The sequence below is a fragment of the Mauremys reevesii genome, linkage group 1, assembly GCF_016161935.1.
Source record: "Mauremys reevesii isolate NIE-2019 linkage group 1, ASM1616193v1, whole genome shotgun sequence".
NCBI classification, from domain to species: Eukaryota; Metazoa; Chordata; order Testudines; family Geoemydidae; genus Mauremys; species Mauremys reevesii.
Genome location: NC_052623.1, coordinates 140,307,692 through 140,326,953, shown reverse-complemented (window position 1 = coordinate 140,326,953; position 19,262 = coordinate 140,307,692).

The window sequence follows — 19,262 nt, the reverse complement described above, 5'->3', positions numbered from 1 at the left end:
CATATTGACTTTCAGAGCTCAGATTGAGTTTGCAGGGTGGACATTGAGAAAAACGTCTCTTTCATTGTCAACTGAGCAAATGTGATTCAGATGTTAACAAGCTGTAACAAACAGATAACCTAGTGATGGTCTTTCTACTTTTCAGGGTAGCATGGCACTTCACTGACCTGATTTAAACAGTCAGATACTAAGAAACAAAACGATGAGGTTGAAACTTCACTCTGCACTCACCTTGTGCACTGCTATTACAGGGGTTGGCAGACAGTGGATGCTCTTACTACTCACCATATGCCAATTTTGGCTGTTGATGTGACTAGGAACACTGCCAGTAGAATGATGTTTCTGTAGGAACCCTGTAATGTGCATCACAAGGGAAGATAAAGGGTACATAGTATTGGGAAAACAGGCAATGTAGTTTATGTTTATATACATATGCTCCCTATATTGGTATTGGCCCATATTTACACCCCGCCCTCCAGGCCAAGCATTCCTGTCTTTATTAAGAATTAAGGGACAGATTCTCAGCTGTTGTAAATTGGCATAACCTCATTGACTTCAGCAGAGTTATGCCAATTTACACCAGCAAAGAATTTGACTCAGAATGTGCAAGAGAGCTGCATTGGGCAGATCTCAGCAAAAATGCACAAACAAGTTAGCACTACTTTGCTTCACGTATGTGCATTCATGTGTTAGAATTTGGCTCCACATATGTTGCAGTTAAACCTGTTCAAATCAGCTGTTCAGTGTTATTCAAGTACCTTTTCTCTGTAGTTTCTAATAGGCACAACTTTTTAAAAATCAGTTAAAGTTTGCTGCTATGATACATCTCATCTGAGCTTTTGACATTAACACATTTTGCTATTAAGAACAAGGGACTACTTTTCTTTTCCAGAGAGAGAATTTCACAACAGGACATTACTATTACTTTACTCCCTTGTGGCTTGTTGGCCAATTTACAAATGAAAACATTTGTTGTTGTTCAAGAAGAGAGGTTCAAAAGAACAACATTTATGAAATTATTGTATTATTTCTGCTTTCTATATAATTGCGAGCAATAATTCTGCATTCAAAAGCTAGAGCCAATGGGAGGAAAATACTTCAGGGGATAGTATGTAGCCTTGTACAGTCGAGTATGAAACAAAAGTTTTGTCCTCTCAAACTTATCACCAGATATATAAAGATTTGAGATAAGCAAAGAATTCAGTCAGATAAGCAAAAATTTCAGCATGTGTGTCTTGTAAGACTAGAAGGCAAACACATATAGGGCAAAATCCTGCACTCTGTTAAGAGAGGGAGGAAGGAGGAGACAGCAGTGCAGAACTACTTCTTTATGTTAGTTTTAAATCTACTGCCTATTAATTTCCTTGGGTGACCCCTGGTTCATGTGTTGTGTGAAGGGGTAAATAACACTTCCTTGTTCACTTTCCTCACATATAGATTTTATAGACTACTATCACATTCTTCCTAAGTCCTCTCTCTTCCAAGCTGAACAGTCCAAGTCTTATTAAATCTCTCCTCATATGGAAGCTGTTCCAATCATTTTTGTTCCCCTTCTCTGTACTTTTTCCAATTCTAATATATCTTTTTTTTTTGAGATGGGGCAACCAGAACAGCATACAATATTCAAGGTGTGGGCAAACCATGGATTTATATAGTGGGATTATTATATTTCCTGTCTTTTTATCTATCCCTTTCCTAATGGTTCGTAACATTCTGTTTGCTTTTTTGACTGCTGCTGTGTATTGAACAGATGTGTTCAGAGGACTATCCACGATGACACCAAGATGTCTTTCCTGAGTGCCTTGGCTGGCAGGATCCCTAATGCAGAGGATGAACTAGCATGTCTGCTTCCCCTTCACTATGCTGGCCAGGGCAGGATTTAGCTCTCAGTTTGGAACAAGGGTGAACTTTGAGGAATGATATTTTAAACCAAACTGTAAAGACTAATAATAATTTGCACATATGTAGTATCTTTCATTCAAGTATCTCAAAGTGGTTTACCAATGTTAATGAGGCCTCGCACCTATGAAATAAATATTATAACAATTTCATGGATGGGTAAACTGAATAATTGGGCTGCTCTACTTACAATAGAAGGCAACTGTTATATTAATTCCTTGCTATATTATTCCTTAACAGTCCGAATGTAAGTTTTTCTAGCTTCCTCTTGCATAATATAATCAAGTTCTTAGAATGTATGCTACATACATTTTATATTCATGCCATTATGTTTTGTATTCTTTCCAATCATGTTGTTATAAAAGTGACTCGAATTTGTATCTGAATAAAAACTTTGTAAGATACCAAAAGTAATAGAAGAGAAGTTTATTGTTAATTAGAAAATGTAACAATATCTGTTAATCAAATCCTCTGTTACTTCTTTCCAATACTCAGGTTGAGGATTCTGTGTTTTAGCTGAAATCTTTGATAGACTAATACTGAAACTTGGCCAGGGTTTTCAGGAAAATACTCGTATGTATTTATAAATGAAACAAATATCTCTAGAGAGACGATAAAAAGGGATCTCCTTTTTTATCTAAATGTGGTTCTGCTTCCATGTCTGCTCCAAGTTGACAATATAAGGGCATTTGAAAACTAACAGGGAAACGGTGTCTTACTAATATTAACCTCAGTATTTTCACCGAATGGCTGTGACAGGATGCAATCTTTAGTTAAAAGATTGCTAACAAGTACAGGCTGTCATTTGATCCTTGAGAATTAAGGCTGTCACCATCTGAGGAAAGGAAATGTATTCAATTTGCTGGTGGTTGGAGCAACACTCTAGCCTTATGAGACTTGCATGCAAGAGGCAAAGTGGATTATGGAGAACAGTTTGCTACATAAAGAGACTATCAGCACCAACTAAAATGTATCCTGAAGGTGGCATAGCACCTAAATTGAATCAAATGTCTCTCTTTGCACCAAAAGCATGGTGAGGTATTTTATCCTCTGAGGAATGAAACAAAAGGTAAGCCCATATACACAATTTTATTCATATTGTTCATCAGACCCTTGCACTATCCGTACTTCCTAAATATAATCTAAAAACAATGTTTGTTTTAAAGAACAGATCTAACCTTTTCCAAGACACAGTGCCTGTCACTGTTCGGGGTGCAATTCAGACCAGCAAGGGGTTGTGTCACCACTTGCCCTGGAATCCTGGGTGCCTTATAATGCTTTGCTGCTGTAGCTCCCAGTCTGGGATGCTCACAGCCAGCCTACCATTTGACTCTTCCTCTCTTCACTGAATAATAAAAGAGCTAATTTACTTAATTGAGAGTCTTGTTACATGCTGCAGAGCTGAAATCACTGATACCTAGGTCTAAGTATTAACCCTACTTTGGGACAAAAAAAATGAGGAGTCCTTGTGGCACCTTAGACTAACAAATTTATTTGGGCATAAGCTTTCATGGGCTAGAACCCACTTTATCAGACGTATGAAGTAAAAAATACAGGAGCAGGTATAAATACATGAAAGGATGGGGGTGCCTTACCAAGTGTTAGGTCAGTGTAACTAGATAAATCAATTAACAGCAGGATATGGAGGGAGGAAAAATAACTTCTGAAGTGGTAAGAGAGTGGCCCATTAGAGACAGTTGACAACAAGGTGTGAGTAACAGTAGGGAGCAATTAGCAATGAGGCTCCCCCACTAACAGCTGAAATCACTGAGAGCTGTGTTAAGTTGTGGGCCCTGAAGACATCTTGGCAAGCGGCTGGTTGGCAGAGGGGCCTGGCTTGCAAGGCAGCTGGTGGAGGGGTGTGGCCAGCAGGGTGGCTGGCGGAGAGGCGTGCTGAGCGGCCAGCAGGACAGCTGGCAGAGAGAGCCAGAAGCAGAGCCCCACAGAGAGGCGCAGCAAACAGCCAGATGGGTGGCGAGCGAGTGCCTGAGCAGCAGAGCATGTAAGGTGTCTCCTTACCCCCTCCCCCCATTTCCACCCAGGATGGGAGGTGAACTCTGCCAATGAACCTCTGACCTCTGGGGCTGCACTGACCAAGGACAGCAACTGTGAGTGGTGTGCAGAGAAGATACGGGCATGTTAAAGGGACTTTTGGGTTGCTGGACTTAAGACCCTGAGGGGAAAAGGACACTGCCCAGCTTACTTGGGGGTGGGTCTTTTGCTCATAGTTTATGAACCCCGTTTGCAGTGTTTCCCCAAATTAACATTGAGTTACTTCCCTCCCTTTATTAAAAGTTTCTTTTCTACACTCAGACTCTGTGCTTGCGAGTGGGGAAGTATTGCCTCTCAGAGCTGCCCAGGGGTGATGTGTCATTGTCCCAGGTCACTGCGTGAGGGCTCAAGCCAGTTTTGTGTTGTATTGTTGAAAAGGAACCCCTAGATACTGATAGATTGCTAGATACTGGCCCTTGTTGCTGCCACCTCTGACTGGCAGAAGGGTTACACTTGTATCAATGAGCATCCATATTTCCTTATTCAGTGTTAATACATACATAATTTTATTAACTACCAGTGTGTCATAAGCTTTCATAAAACACCTCACTTTGTACACTGCTATAATAAAGTAATATCATATAGTCTGTTGATTCAATTGCTTATCACTTGAAGTTCAGCCCTCCTGTCTTTATAGACTAGTGAACCTTTGCAATGAATTCTTTTAAAAGTAAAACCCTGACCAACCTTCTCTCTCCTTCTGGGGCAGAGACCTCAAGCTGTCTCTTTCCCCCCTTGTTAGCTTTGTTTACCTGATCTGTAAATGTACCTTCATTGTCTCTGCTTGAGGACCTGGCTGGTAAGAGAAGCAAACACATTCCTGTTGGAGTTATTAATAATATTTGAAATTATTAATATCAATATGGGAAACCACCAAACACTAATTAACCATACATTCCTTTATTAAATCCTAATGCTAAATGGTACTTTCCTAAAAAGCCTAATTAATAAACAATTTACTACATCCAAATAGTAACAAAACATTTTTAAGCATTTGACCAAGATTCTTACAAAGTGCTAAAGCCAGGGGTGCTTAGACTCATGTTGGATGGCACCAATGTGGTCAGGCAGGCATTAGCAATGAACCCTTTAAGAATTTACTTTCTATATAGCCTTTAAGAAACAAGTGCTATCACTGCGAATTACTGACTTCATCTAAAACCCAATTTGAGACAGTCCGCGCTAATTTCCAGTCTTAGTCCAGATAAGATTTACAGCATCCTTCCTTCCCAAGGCCTTTCCTTTCTTATCTTCTCCCCACTACTCCTTGCTTAGTAGTACAGAAGAACAGAGGGAAGATTTGGAATTGTTTCTTTTAAGACAGTTTTTCTTTGTCTTGTTACTGCAACTCTTTATTTTATTAGTTATTTTTGGAACCATACATCCTTCCAACACTACAAGTAATACTACTTATTATTCTCATGGCCTTTTTTTATTTGCTGATTGGGATCTTCTCCCTACTGGTCACAAACTATAAAGCAAATGTTATTTTCTTAACCAAATTTAAGCCAACACTAATTCTTTATTTTTATACTCATCCTATAAGACCTATTTACCAACTCCCCCTACATGCCTGCTTTAAGCACACATTAGTCATAATTCTAGGGGGGGTAAGCAGAAACTTTCTCTATAAGCAAATCACTGTCAGAATAGAGACTGAGACTAGATTAGCCAGGGCTCTGACCCAATATGGCAATTCCTATGTTCCTGTGGTATAAAGTGATTAGATTACAGAGTACAGTTTATCTTCTTCATCAGGACAATGAAAAGTGAAACCTACCCATCCACTTACAAGCTTTTCTTAAAATATACTTAATATAAAGTATATTTCTGGGCTAAGCAGTAACTATACCTTGGCAACTGATAACTTCATAAAACACTCTGAGCAAGTAAAATTATGGAGTCAATTTGATTTAAATGTGGACAGAACTTTAGATGGTCAGTACTCGGAATAAGAACAGGAGTACTTGTGGCACCTTAAAGACTAACAAATTTATTTTAGCATGAGCTTTCGTGAGCTACAGCTCACTTCTTCGGATGCATAGAATGGAACATACAGACAGGAGATATTTATACATACAGAGAACATGAAAAGGTGGAAGTATGCATAACAGGAAAAGTCTAATCATTGTCCTGATGAAGAAGATAAACTGTACTCTGTAATCTAATAGACTTTTCCTGTTGTTATGCATACTTCCACCTTTTCATGTTCTCTGTATGTATAAATATCTCCTGTCTGTATGTTCCATTCTATGCATCCGAAGAAGTGAGCTGTAGCTCACGAAAGCTCATGCTAAAATAAATTTGTTAGTCTTTAAGGTGCCACAAGTACTCCTGTTCTTTTTGCGGATACAGACTAACACGGCTGCTACTCTGAGTACTTGGAATGTCTGACATTTTTTGTCTCTGTAGTAGTACTATACCTTATGGTGAAAAACTACCATTTCTCAACTCCCTGACACAAGAAGAACTAAATTTTCAAAGCATCTCTAGCTAATGCCTGTAATCTAGCATTTCTATGAATTTCTAGCACACTGAAAATCATGGCATATATGTATGAACAATGTTACTTGATGTGAAAATTTGTCTAGTTTCTTCTTTTATCTTCCTTTTTTGAAATATCTGGAATTTAAGTGTTGAAGAATTGGAATATCTTGTCAACCCCCATGTTTCTATTTACTTTAAAATTATAGGCTTTTCTTTTCCATTGTAATCTAAGTTGCCAAGAAACAGAAAGATACATCAGCAAGAAATGCAGTGTACATATATGCGATGTCTCAATAATACAACATGATGCTGTTATACCAAAATGAAAGTAAAAGGTGTCAGTAGCAAGGAACATGAATGAAATGATATTTACAAAAACATCCTCTCATGGCCACTCTCTCTCTCCACCAACAAATTGAAAAAAAATGTAACCAAGGAGGAGCTCACTCAAGGAAGGAAAACACTCACCGAAGAGCCCTGGAGCAGGTTAAAAAGATATTGAAACTTCTTGGAACATTTTATTAACTTTATCTTCTTCTGATATAAACAGACTACAAGATATATTTCTAAAAGAAACAATAGTTTTTTCATCAAAATAGTATTTTACTGTTACCACCAGCTGGCACTGTAGCAGGCAGTTTTGCCTGCCAGTGAAAGGACACCAGCTCAGAAAATAAAACGTTGCCGTCTTTCTTTCTAGACTGATATTATTGCTGAAACATTCTTTTTAAAGGAAAAGTATTTATTTTCAGTGTGACAGCCACACAGCTAGTATTGTGTAGTTATGTAGAGAATAAAACACTTTTCCTCCCCAGGTTAGGGTTAGTTGCTGAAACTTATCAGGTATTTACTTTGCTGGGATTTTCAAAGACGGTTGGATCCTTAATCTCTTGTGCCGCTTCGAAAATTCCAGCCTTTATTTATATCCAACAACAAACTGATGGCTGTCTACTAGACTATAGAGAGGACTGTGGCATCGTCCAAACTCCCCTTGAAGTCAATTGAAAGACGCCCACTGACTTCAGTGGGAGCTGGATCAGACCCTGTAGACTACAGTGCATGAGTATTAACTGTGATAAACAGGGAGAGCAGCCCAATGTAAGAGTACTTTGGGTCATGATATGTCTTATCTCTTACTCCAATCATTGTTTCATTACCTATAGAAAACAGGCACTTATTAGTTACTGTAATCGATCGTGCCGGGGCTCGACCCTCCTGAGGGCAGGAGGGGAGCCACACCAACTCACTCCACGTCTTCTGTGGAACCGGCTGAACAACAGTAAACAGTACAAAATGGCTCAGGCCCTCTGGGGCAGGGGCTGAGCAGCCAACAATACAAAATGGCTCAGGCCTTCTGGGGCAGGGGCTGAGCAGCAACAAACTGTAATTATATAGGCCCAGGTCCCTAGACCGGAGCGTTGGGTGAGGGAGAAAACTGCCACCCGTGAGTGGGGTGGCAGGGGGGGATACAGGCCCACCCACTCCACTGTGTCCCAGCCCGGGGCCCTAGCAGTGGCTATCACCGCTGCTGGTCAGTGGGGTCCTGACCGCAACACACTGACATCGGTACCTCTGTGTCTGCAGCCTGACAGGGGTCAGCTACCCCCGGGCTACTTCCACTTCCCCCCTCAGGGCCTACCTTGTCGGTTGCACCGGGTCCAGGCCAGTCTACCTGCATAGGCTCCTCTCGGCCAGGGCTTGGTGGCAGGTCCGGCAGCTCCTCGGGGAAGTCCGGCCAGGCGTGCTCAGGCGGCTCCTCTGGGTAACAGCAGGGCCGGGAAGGCTCTGATGGCTCCTCCTCGTAGTGGGCGCAGGGGAGTTCCAGCAGCTCCTCTCAGTACCGCACCCGGGGAAGCTCCAGTGGCTCCTCTTCGTAGCGGGCGCGGGGAAGCTTCGGCCAGTCAGGACAGCTGCCTCGGGTCCTGGAGGGTTCCCAGTCAGGAGCTCCCGATGGCACGTCTGCTCCCTGCGGCAGCTGGGCCCTGACTGAGCTCTGGCGGCCGGCTTTTCTACTTCCTGTCCCTCCCCTTGACTTCCGGGGGGCGGGGACAGTTGGTGGTGGCTCCGCCCACTTGGGTGTCTGCAAGAGCGCTCCCTCTGCTGGGCAGGAGGGGACCCACACTGACTCACTACAGTTACTTTTAATATACAACTCCCTCTGTTAATTTCTCACTCCTTAATTTCTAAGTATCATGACAAGTAGTCATTCAATTAAAATCACTATTTAACATTTAGAAATCAGCTGAGATCTGTCTGAACAGTTGTGTTGTCAATACCATATTCATATTACCATTCTCAGAATGATTTGTTTTTGTGTCTGTGTTCTTAATCTGCATAGGATATTTTCTGCCTCTGTGCAGAAAGCAGGTCTAATGAGTTACCTCTTTGCTGTTAGACAAAAACAAAAGTTCTGGACATGTGTGAATGGTCTTGTACTGAAGGCTGAAATTCAGCTAATTAGAACAACTTTTAGAGAGGGTAAGTTGCACTTTAGGGTTTTGAACACAGTAGCAAATTAATCTCTGGGGTAACTGCTCTGAAACTAGTGGAGTTACTGCAAGGATTAAATTCATCCCATCTATCTGCTCATCAGCAATGCTACTCAGGATAGATTTAAGAAATTTGCATTCTGTGGCCTGCTAGTAGTTTAATAACTCATTAAAATACTCTCGAGTGCTGGAACACAACTGTAAATCAGATCCAAGTTTATAAGACATGGGTGACCCAGTTACATATAAGGTGTCCCATGGCCAGCCTATGAATTCTTTGTAATGAGAGGAAAAACTCTGAAGCTGATGTTTTGACCACCTACGGAATTTGTAAAATGCTTCCACAGCCCAAGCAGGATGACACATTGAAAAGAGGAAGTAGAGTTTTAACATCAAACTGATGAAATGGCTGTATAAATGCAGAGCTATTTATTACTAATCATTACTATTATTTAACAAACACACGGTCTATATTAGATGTTTGGCATCAGTTGAGTGGTCAGTGATGCTCTAAATATTTTATTAGCTCATATATTTAAAAAAACACCTCAACACTCTCCTTCCCTTTCTGTGATAAAAATAGGGATGCAAAAGTTACAGCTTTTTGGGGGAGTTTCTTACTTGCAAGTGGAGTTCAGCTGCACACCTATCTTCTGCTTTGTATTCCTGCAGACTGTTTTTAGTGCTTTGGTGCTATTTCAGAAAAAAAAATTCATTATCTCTGTACATCGTATAGCTTTCATGTCTATCCAAAATGCCGTTCACAATTAAGCAGCAAGGTTTTAAAGTTAAAAGCTCTTTCTTTCACAGTTCATTTTCCCTGTGTGTCCAGAGTACTATTTCTAGCTGAGCTTTTCAGATTTCCTCCTGGATAAGAGCCAATTCCCTGAAACGTAATATGATCAAAACAGAAGTTCCCCTCTCCTCACTTCTTTCATTCCCATTTTTTACCAGCAAGGGCATTTCCCTTATGCTGCTTTTCAGGAACCTTGGCATGTTTTTCAACCAGCAGCTTTGTTCATATATTTCTCATGTTGCTAAACCACACACGTATCTTCTAAACTAATTTATTTTCAAATTGCTCATTCACAACACAGAAAAATAGAACCAGGGCTGTGACCTTTTGATCTTATGCCTTGATTACTTGAACACTTCCAGTTTCTTGATTTCTGCAATAATGGCTATTCCTGTCTTCTAAAATCTCTTCAATTAGTTTGCTCGGTTGAAAACCAAGCCAAATTGGTTCAAAACCTTTGCCTCATTGGTCACATCTCCCTGTTCTCTTCATTGGCTTCTCATCCATCTATGCTGTCATCCTAAAATTCTCTTTCTAACATTAAACCATCACCTGACCTGGCCCTTCTTACCTTTCTCCTCTTATTTCCTACCATCCCATTAACCTTAGCTTTTTCATTTAACTTCTCATTATCTTACTGTAATTCATTCTTCTGTTGCCAATTTAAAATATGCTTTTCCTCTGCTAGCCTCAGCTCTTGGGAACGATCTTCATCTCGCTGTTTTTGTTCTCCTCCACAGTATGCCATTTTAAAGACCAACCCAGAACCTCCACTTGACTGAATTTTTATCTTTTCTCTTTGTTGTCTTCTAAGTATGTTGTTTTCACTTGTGACCACCAGTTGTTGGCTATTGCTATTTTTAATGCAATTGTGTCCTTCTGTTACCTCTACCTAGCACTTTGAATAAGAGGTGTTATGCCGAAGCCTGCTCCCGCTCCCATTGAAGTCAATGGCAAAGCTGCCATTGATTTCAATATGGCCAGGATTTCACCCATAAAATATAAGGTAAACCTATTTTGAAAACCTCACCCTTGTAGCACTGAGCACAGGAATAACTAACACTCTTTGGAGCAGGGACGATCTTTTTTGTTCTGTGTTGGTACAGCACTAAGCTCAGTGGGATCCTGATCTATGACTGGTTCATAGCTGCCACTGCCATACAAAGAAATAAGAACAACAACAACAACATATAACTCAATTTAGCATGAACATTTCTTACTTTATACTTTGAAATGTCTCTTAATTAAAAGCCAACTAATAGGCAACTTTCTTTTGCATTCAAATATAAATCAATTACTTCATCATTTTTCCTGTGTTATCCAAAATATACAACCTTAACAAGATAAAGTTACAGGAAAAGCAACAAACCCACACTATGTGTCCCTTCAGAGTAATAATAGTTTATTGGTGCATTCTCCCCATGTTAGTGCCCCAAAGTTATTGCAACGGTTGTATACTGATCAAATCATTTTCTGTTACCGCTCGGGTGACCAGATGTCCCTATTTAATATGGACAGTCCCGATATTTGGGGCTTTTTCTTATATAGGCGCCCATTACCCTTCACCCCATCCCAATTTTTCACACTTGCTGTCTGGTCACCCTAGGTACCGCTCTAACTGGAACACGCCTGTCAATAGCTACCAGGGTAGCTCTCTCCGAAAAAGAATATCGGTCTTGCTGGTGATGTACTATAACCTTAGATTCTGTGTCAAGAATGATAAGAAGGAATGCAGTCTGCAATAGGATTTATGATATTCCACATATTTTAAGCAGCAATGAGTCTTGTGGCGCCTTAAAGACTAACAGATGTATTGGAGCATAAGCATGCGTCTGACGAAGTGGGTATTCACCCACGAAAGCTTATGCTCCAATACATCTGTTAGGGCTTGTCTACACTACAGGACTATTTCGAATCTAAGTCAGTTTGTGATTCGGACATCGACCTAATAAAATTGTATTGTGTATCCATACCAAATACAACTTAGTCCACATTCACGGGCCAGCTTCGCTTTGAGCGACTTTGTGCGGTGCACTGTGACCCCCTATCCCCGCCCTTCGCTGCGCTGCCCATTTGAATTTGGGATTTCCCCCCAATGCCTGCTGGGGGAAAAATCAATCCCATTGAACCCCTGTCCTCCCTTCTCCCTGTCTTCCTTGAAAGCGCGCTCTGGCTCGGTTCTGGTCGCCCTTCTCTGGTCGGTTACATGGTGGCCGCCACATCATCGCTGCAGCTGGCTGCGCTGCCCGCTGCTCTTGTCGCACTCCATCGCCCACCTCTTCCACAGTCAGATGAGAAAGAGGCCACCGGAGGCCCGAGAGGCGCGGAGCAGTGGCGAGGAGAGGAGTGGAGAGGCAAAGCAACGCTCAAGCAGATCATGGGTGGGTGGTGGCAAGATCATGGTGGCATGGTGTGAACAGCGATTCTGGGCGGTGGGACAAGCACAGACTGAGGTGGGACTGCATAGCTGGGCAGGTGGGGGATGACAGAGTGGAGTGGCTCTTAGGCGACTTCAGTTTTCAATGGGCACTTTTCCTTGAACTCCCTGAGCTGCCAGACCCCCTGCAGGAGGGACCCAAGGAGGCGGAGCTGCCCTGACTGTGACTGTGCGCCGCTATAGCCCTTCCCTGGCCAGACAGCCAGCCCAGACCGGTCATGGTCAGTAGCTGCACCGTGGGGATTAAATGGGGGCAAGTAGCCCACGCAATCAACATCAAACGCTCATCGCTGCTGCGAAAAACTGTGACTAAGATTGATGTATGGGCCATCATAGATGGCATGGGGCCAAAGATTCCCAAACTGCGGTGGGGCTATGTGGTGGTATAGATGGGACTCACATCCCTATCACAGCACACCAGGCCCATTAACCGATTAACCTTAGCGCTACTTGTAGGGCTTGCTTTGTCTGCCCAGGAGCTGTTAGGGGACAAGGGGGACGTTTGGTGGGTCAACGGGCGGTGGTTCAGCGCGTCATGTGTTCAGGAACTCTGAGGTGTTTAGACGCCTTTAGACGCTGCACTTTCTTCCCGGACCACAAAACGGGCGTTGGGGATGTGCAGATGCCTAGTGATCCTCTGGGACCCGGCCCCCCCTCTAATGACCTGGCTCATGAAGCCTTTACAGGCCGAAGGGGACTCTTCAACTACCTGTGAGCAAGTGCAGAATGGTGGTGGGAGGTGCTGTGGTGTGCCGGACGCCTAGGAGAGGACATTCAAGGGCTCACATGGCGGACATCAGCGAAAGAATATCCCCGCAAGAATATCCCTATGCTTATTGTTGCTTGCTGTGTGCTCCACAATCCTCTGTGGAGCAAGGGCCGCGTTTTTTTGGCCGCTTGGCAGGTTGAGGCAAATCTGTTTACTGTCAGCAGACACCCATCAGGAGAGCCTTGAAGGGAAGCGCCCCGGATCAGGGAGGCGGAGGGAGGTTCTCGCAGAGCAGGGCAGAGAGCAGGCAGAGCAGGGTAACCTGTTACTTTTAATCTGAAACCAAGTTTTGATCTTCCCCCCCACTTCGTAAAAAAACTAAGGACATGTTAGTAATTAAAAATAAATCTTTTAATTGATAAATCTTTTATGTTACTTTTCACAGATTTTTGCTGTTTCTGAAGCATTACTGGGGGGTGTGTTTGCAGTGGGTTGTGGTGGGTGGTGGATGGGTGGGGGTTGAGGGCTGGGGGGGGGGTACCATGGCGGGGAAGGGTTTGGGGGGGTGAGGGAGGGCCCTGGGAGGGGTGGAGGTGGCCCTGGATGAGGTCTCTTTTGGGGGGGGGGGCGTGGCACCGGGGTGATCGGAAGCCTGCCACATTGCGGGGATGTCTGGCACCAGGACACTGCACAGGCACCAGGACCCTGGACAAGCCAGCACACAGCATACAGACTGTCCCTGGTGCCTAGGGACTGCAGTCTGTGTGCCTGCTGCTAGTGTGCAGTGACAGCAGCCAAGTCTGTGCCTGTGCACTGTGGGCCAAGCAGAGCATGGCACACTGTGGGCTATGCAGGAAATTGACAGAAACAGAAAGAAACACAGTCAGAAGAGAAACAGTAACAATAACCCAAGCAGTAGGTACATGCCAGGGGTTTTTAATATAAGTTAATACACAGTGGGGGGAGAGAACTTGAGTTGGGACTGGTTGCTTGTAAGAAGATGGAGTTAAACAAATTTACACAGGCGACAGCTGTCTCTAACATTCGTCTGTGCTGCTCACTTTGGGGCAGTGCTCGGGGCCCCTACTTTGGCGTTGGAGGGCTGGCAGCTCTGCACGCAGGGGCGCGGGACTGGATGCACTGCAGACTGTCTGGGGACTGCACTCCGCTCCAGGCGCCGCTCTCCTCTCTCCAGCTTGCAGGCCGCTCCTCTCGCTGCCGCCTCTGCGCTTGCTCTCCTCTGCCTGTCGGTCGCTCCTGCCGCCCTATCCTCCTCCTGCTTCTGTGCCCTGCTCTGTCTCTGCACATCAGCCCTGTTGCTCTGCTGGCTCTGCTGCCCTTTGTTCATGTCCTGGAACATGGTTCCTTCTGGGGATCTCATCAAAGCCTTTTTCTTTAAGGTTCTGCCGGGTAGCCTAAAGGAGCCGGCGAGGTGGGTCGTGTGTGGGCCAACTGTGAAGTGAAGCCAGCTGTGACAAAACATGTGACATAAGTAGGGACACAGTTAGAAGACACAGTACAGAGAAGTTTCAGAGAAACAAGGTCTAAGGAGAATGAGGGACTAGACCGAGAGGAAGAATATTGAGATTTGAGGCGCGCTCTCATTGCTCTCGCACTTGAGGCAATGGCAACTGATTGCACTGAGGAAGAAAGGCCTCTGCTTGCTAACTGCCGCAGTAATGGTAAAAGCCTGTAAGCCTTACAGTTATCAGCTCTTATCAGTTACTGCTTGCATGTTGTCAATGCAAAAGCCCAATGTGCAAAGCAGAAGCTTGTTGCACCATTGTTCTAACGCACGCAACCTCTGACAAACCACAATGTTCTCTGCATTTCTATATGTGGTCATGTAGGCGATGCAACATTGCACAAAACCACCTGTAACGGCTATACTACACATGATGCTGCACTGATTTACTTGTATAGATGCAGTATTTGCAACCACGACCGCGGGTTCTACGTGGAGACTGGGTGCGGCCCAGACCATGCATGTTATGGACACACTGCACAGATTCCACGACCATCGCATGTCTGCTTTCCAAGAGGCTTTATGGTTCCACTCGCTGGATGGACTCCTGGACTAAGTTGGCTTCTGCGGAAGTGCTTTATTTTTCCCTCCTCCTTCCATGTAGAAGACATTTTCTTCCGAATGTCTTGTGAGATGACTTTATTCTTAAATGTATTTATATATATTTTTTGTTTATATTTTTATTATATATTATATTTTATTATATAATACTTTTAATTTCTATTTAATATTAATGTTTTCTTAATATTTTTATATTTAAATATAATTATTATATAATTATTTAAATATTGTATTAAAATTTAAAATATATTATATTATTATGTTTTATAAATATATATATATCAAACTCTAATTATTTTTCGCTAGTTGTGTTCCAACTGGTGTAGATTCGGGCCTGTTGGTAGGATCTTGGTTGGGATCTGAAGAGGAGGGATGGTGTTGTGAAGCGGGTGGGGTGATGAAAGTGGGCTCCGAAAGAAGAAGGGATGGCGGTCTCCTAAGTAGGAATCCCTGTCCATAGGGCCGCCCCCCCCCCTAATCCCCGAACAGGGGGAGGGGGCTCTGGTGGCACACTCCACTGGCCGCGGCAGCCCCACCGCATCGCAGTGCACTGGTGGGGCGGCCACCTAGAATGGCATGCAGTGGCGTCGAGGCGGATACCCTCTGAAGCGCTCCCTGGCCCGTCCGCACTGCCGCACCGCCTTGCACGCCTTGTTGATCGGTCCTCCATTGTCTTTCAACTTCACCATCCGCTGTGCCTTTTGTCTTTCTGCTGGCTCCATTTCATCGACTCGAAGCCTTGCTTTTCCGCAGCGCAGGCTCCAGCCCGCAGCACATCCCTCACACTGCACAGACATCGATATTCTCCGGACTTCTGGTCACTTCGGACCTCTTTCTCTTCTGGGATCTCCCTCTCTGCCTGCTCGAAACTCGCCTCATGTGCAGAGCTCTGCATCGGAGCAGGTGCCCGATGTGCAACGTCAGGAAAAAACCCATCATTGGGAAATCAAACGCAAATTCTGTCAGTGGCGGGTCATTTCCTGTGTGGCTGTAAGCCAAGTCTCTCTGGCTGTCCACCCGCGAGCGCAGAGTGAGCGACAGCGGATAGCACCCGAGGATAGAAGTGCAGCTCCTGCCCAAAGTAGCACAACTACAGTGCCTGCCAGTGCGCACGAATTGCTACTCACCCTGCGTGGGTGGAGTACCATTCGAACCAAAAATTCGGTATTAATTAAAATGTAATGGTGTGGTGGTGACTGTAGTCTTTAAGGTGCCACAGGACTCATTGTTGCTTTTTACAGATCCAGACTAACATGGCTACCCCTCTGATACTTGACACATATTTTAAGGTAATTTACTTCAATTATGTCCAACTGAGTTTTTTTTTTTAAAGCTAAGCAACATTTAAGGCTTGTGAAAGGTGCTGAACTGATGTTTCCAGTAAATGAAGTCCTTGAATTATCCACAGAACAAGTATAGTGTGGACAGTAGCAGTTTGGCCTGTGTGGTGGGAGGGGGAACAAGACAGGAACTAGGAGCAAAGGGGAAAATACGTAGTTACAACAGAGGTAAGCACTTTATTAATAACAACTTGGAATTGATACCAGTAGTCAGCACTGCTTCTGGTTGTGGTAAGACCTGCTGTATTAACTCTTTAAGTGCCTCCCAGCACTCAAGTTTCCATACACTGATCTCACCAATATTCCCCAACCATGCAATAGGGTGGTACACACTGGCTGGGTTCCAACAAACAGGTGGACAAGGGTGATCCACTGGATATAGACAGGAAACAAAGGGTAGGAATAAATGTTCAATTTTCACAAAGGAGAGAGGCAAATATTGTCTGTTAGCGGACAGTGTTAGGAAGATGCTGATTCTGTGTGCTTCTGTGTGCTTCTACATTTAGTTTGGGATGGGATGGCATGGCTAGGATAGTGGTCTGGAGAAGTGCAATCCGTCTTGCTCTCTCCTGCATAATGACTCTCTTTGTGCATAGCAGCCATAAAATATTTAAATATAAAAATATTTACATTATTGTTGCTGCTCCAGCTATAATGTGCACAGACAACTATACTAGTGAAAGTTGCTTCCATGTTACAAGGTGCTCATGACTTTCTAAAATGTTCACTATCTATTGCACTGAATATTTCCAGGCCAAGTCTGCCTGAAAGTAAATTTATTTTTAAAATGTTTGAGTTAAAATTGTTTAGCCTGTATTGAGTAGCAGGAAATGGCAAAAAATATACTTTTGCCATTATTATTGTTTTTTAAACAGCTCTTGTCCCTAACATGAAGCTGAAATTGGGCAAAAAAATAGTCCTCTGTGACAAAAAGTGCCTTTGCCTGTGCTGTGGAAAACTGATATTGATTTAACCAAGCTGTGAGCCTTTGAAAGTTGTACTGTATCTATTCAGTATAACTGGTACAATCTTAGCACTTTTAAACCACTTCAAAGGCCAGAGTAGGCTGTGTTGCCCACTCATATGCACTTTATAAAGTGCATGGGGAAGAATTAGCTCAGGTGGCTAATTCTGGCTGATAATTTCCTTTGTGTTCAGTAAACAGTCATGAAATATTTTGTAAAAGAAAGGGGAAAAGCTACAGGCCTGGTTTTAGGTGGAAGAGTGAACAGAGGGGAACATGCCATTTGCAGCTGAAGCAGATAAGAGAAGGGAAGAACTGGCCCATTTTGCTCTGTTTCCCGTTGTCTAAATGCTGTGCTGAAAGCTCTGAGAAAGTATGAAACAGTTTGAGTAAGTGAATGGAACAAATGAGAGCAGCGGGTGAGATGGGCTGAGAGAAAAAATAAACCAGGCTGTTGCTTTTAGTTCATCCTGGTTTGGGTTGGGAACTGATTAGAACTATTCTCATCCCATTCATATTCTTCTTCTCCTCAACGCTATTTGGTTCCAGAGAAGACTAAAACGGTACATTTTGATACACTGCAGGAAAAACTGTTTTCGTGGTATTCTCAAACCATATGGAAATGGGAAGCACTGGAAATCTTGCAAGGAAAGTTAATTCCCACAAGATTTCCAGCTGAATTATAATGAGCCAAAAGACTTGAATTCTTCAGAGTATGTTAGGAATTAAGTATTTTAACTGTGGTTGGAGGGATAATTTATGCGTGTGTCTGAGGAGAACTTAAAGAGGCTCCCTAGTATATGACACTGGACTCATTCTGAAATAGATCCGTTCTTTACCAAGCTAAAGCTCCTTTTGACATGCTTGAGAGAGCACACATAATCGTATTTTTAAGTTTGCAGAGTGTATGCGCTTTACAGGATAACAATGAAATGTAAACCATTAACAAAGGAATCCGAGCAAATTAGATTTTATACTTAACTGTAGAAGCGTCTGACTTTATTTGAGTATTAAATTGGGATTCATTGAGCGTGTTGGAGAAGGCTAATATCACAAGCTATGTACTTAATTTTCCCATGGAAATATTTCATTAGAAGGGCAAAAAGGAGCTTAAACTGAAACACTATCAAATCCACTGCAGGGCAAGATGTATTAAAGAAAAATGTCAGTGTAATTTAGGAGTAAGGCAGCTTAATAGATTTTGCTCATTATTAGTCCACCTGAGTTACATTTGTTTAATAGTACACTGCTCTTTTCCTTTGCTAATAAATATTCATTCTATTTGCTGCATAATGAAATAACTTGAATTTTCCCCACCACCTGCTTTCTTGTTTATTTTGTGTTAAATGACGAATTCATGTTTTTACTCCATACAGTTCACTTCCACGCCTATCTTTAACTGAATGTTCTTATCATGCCCTAGATTTGGCTTTTTAAAATACTTACAGTCTTGAATATGTCAAAAATGATTTTTTCTATTAGGCAGGTAACTTGTGATGCATTATTTGATCAATTATATAGGGCTCAATTGTGCCTGGAGCTGCCTCATCCTAAGGGGAGTATAGAGAGGCATGTGGTGCTGAGAGCAGGCCTCTCTGATTTCCCCCAGGGGAGTATGCCTGTTACTGTCCCCTTTAATTGGGTGCAGTATGCTCTTCTCTGCGTGAGGGTCTTGCTCAATTTACTAGTGCAATTGAGCAGGACCGTCACACAAAGAGGAGTATAATTGGGAGTATAATGGAGGGGGCAGGCTATGACCCTGCCACTATGTTGACCTCAGTTAGAAATGAGACTATTAGAAACTTGGATTGTTCTGAAGTAAAGTCACTGGAATATTTTATTGGAAACAACATTTTGACCCCTTGTAAGAGGCAGTTGGGGAGAAAATTACAGCTACTCTGAGACACGAGAGAGGCCACCCCCTCAGAAGTGACGATGACCCTGGGACAGAGAGAAATCACATTGGCCATGAAGTCTGACAGGAATAACTAACAGCTATGGTA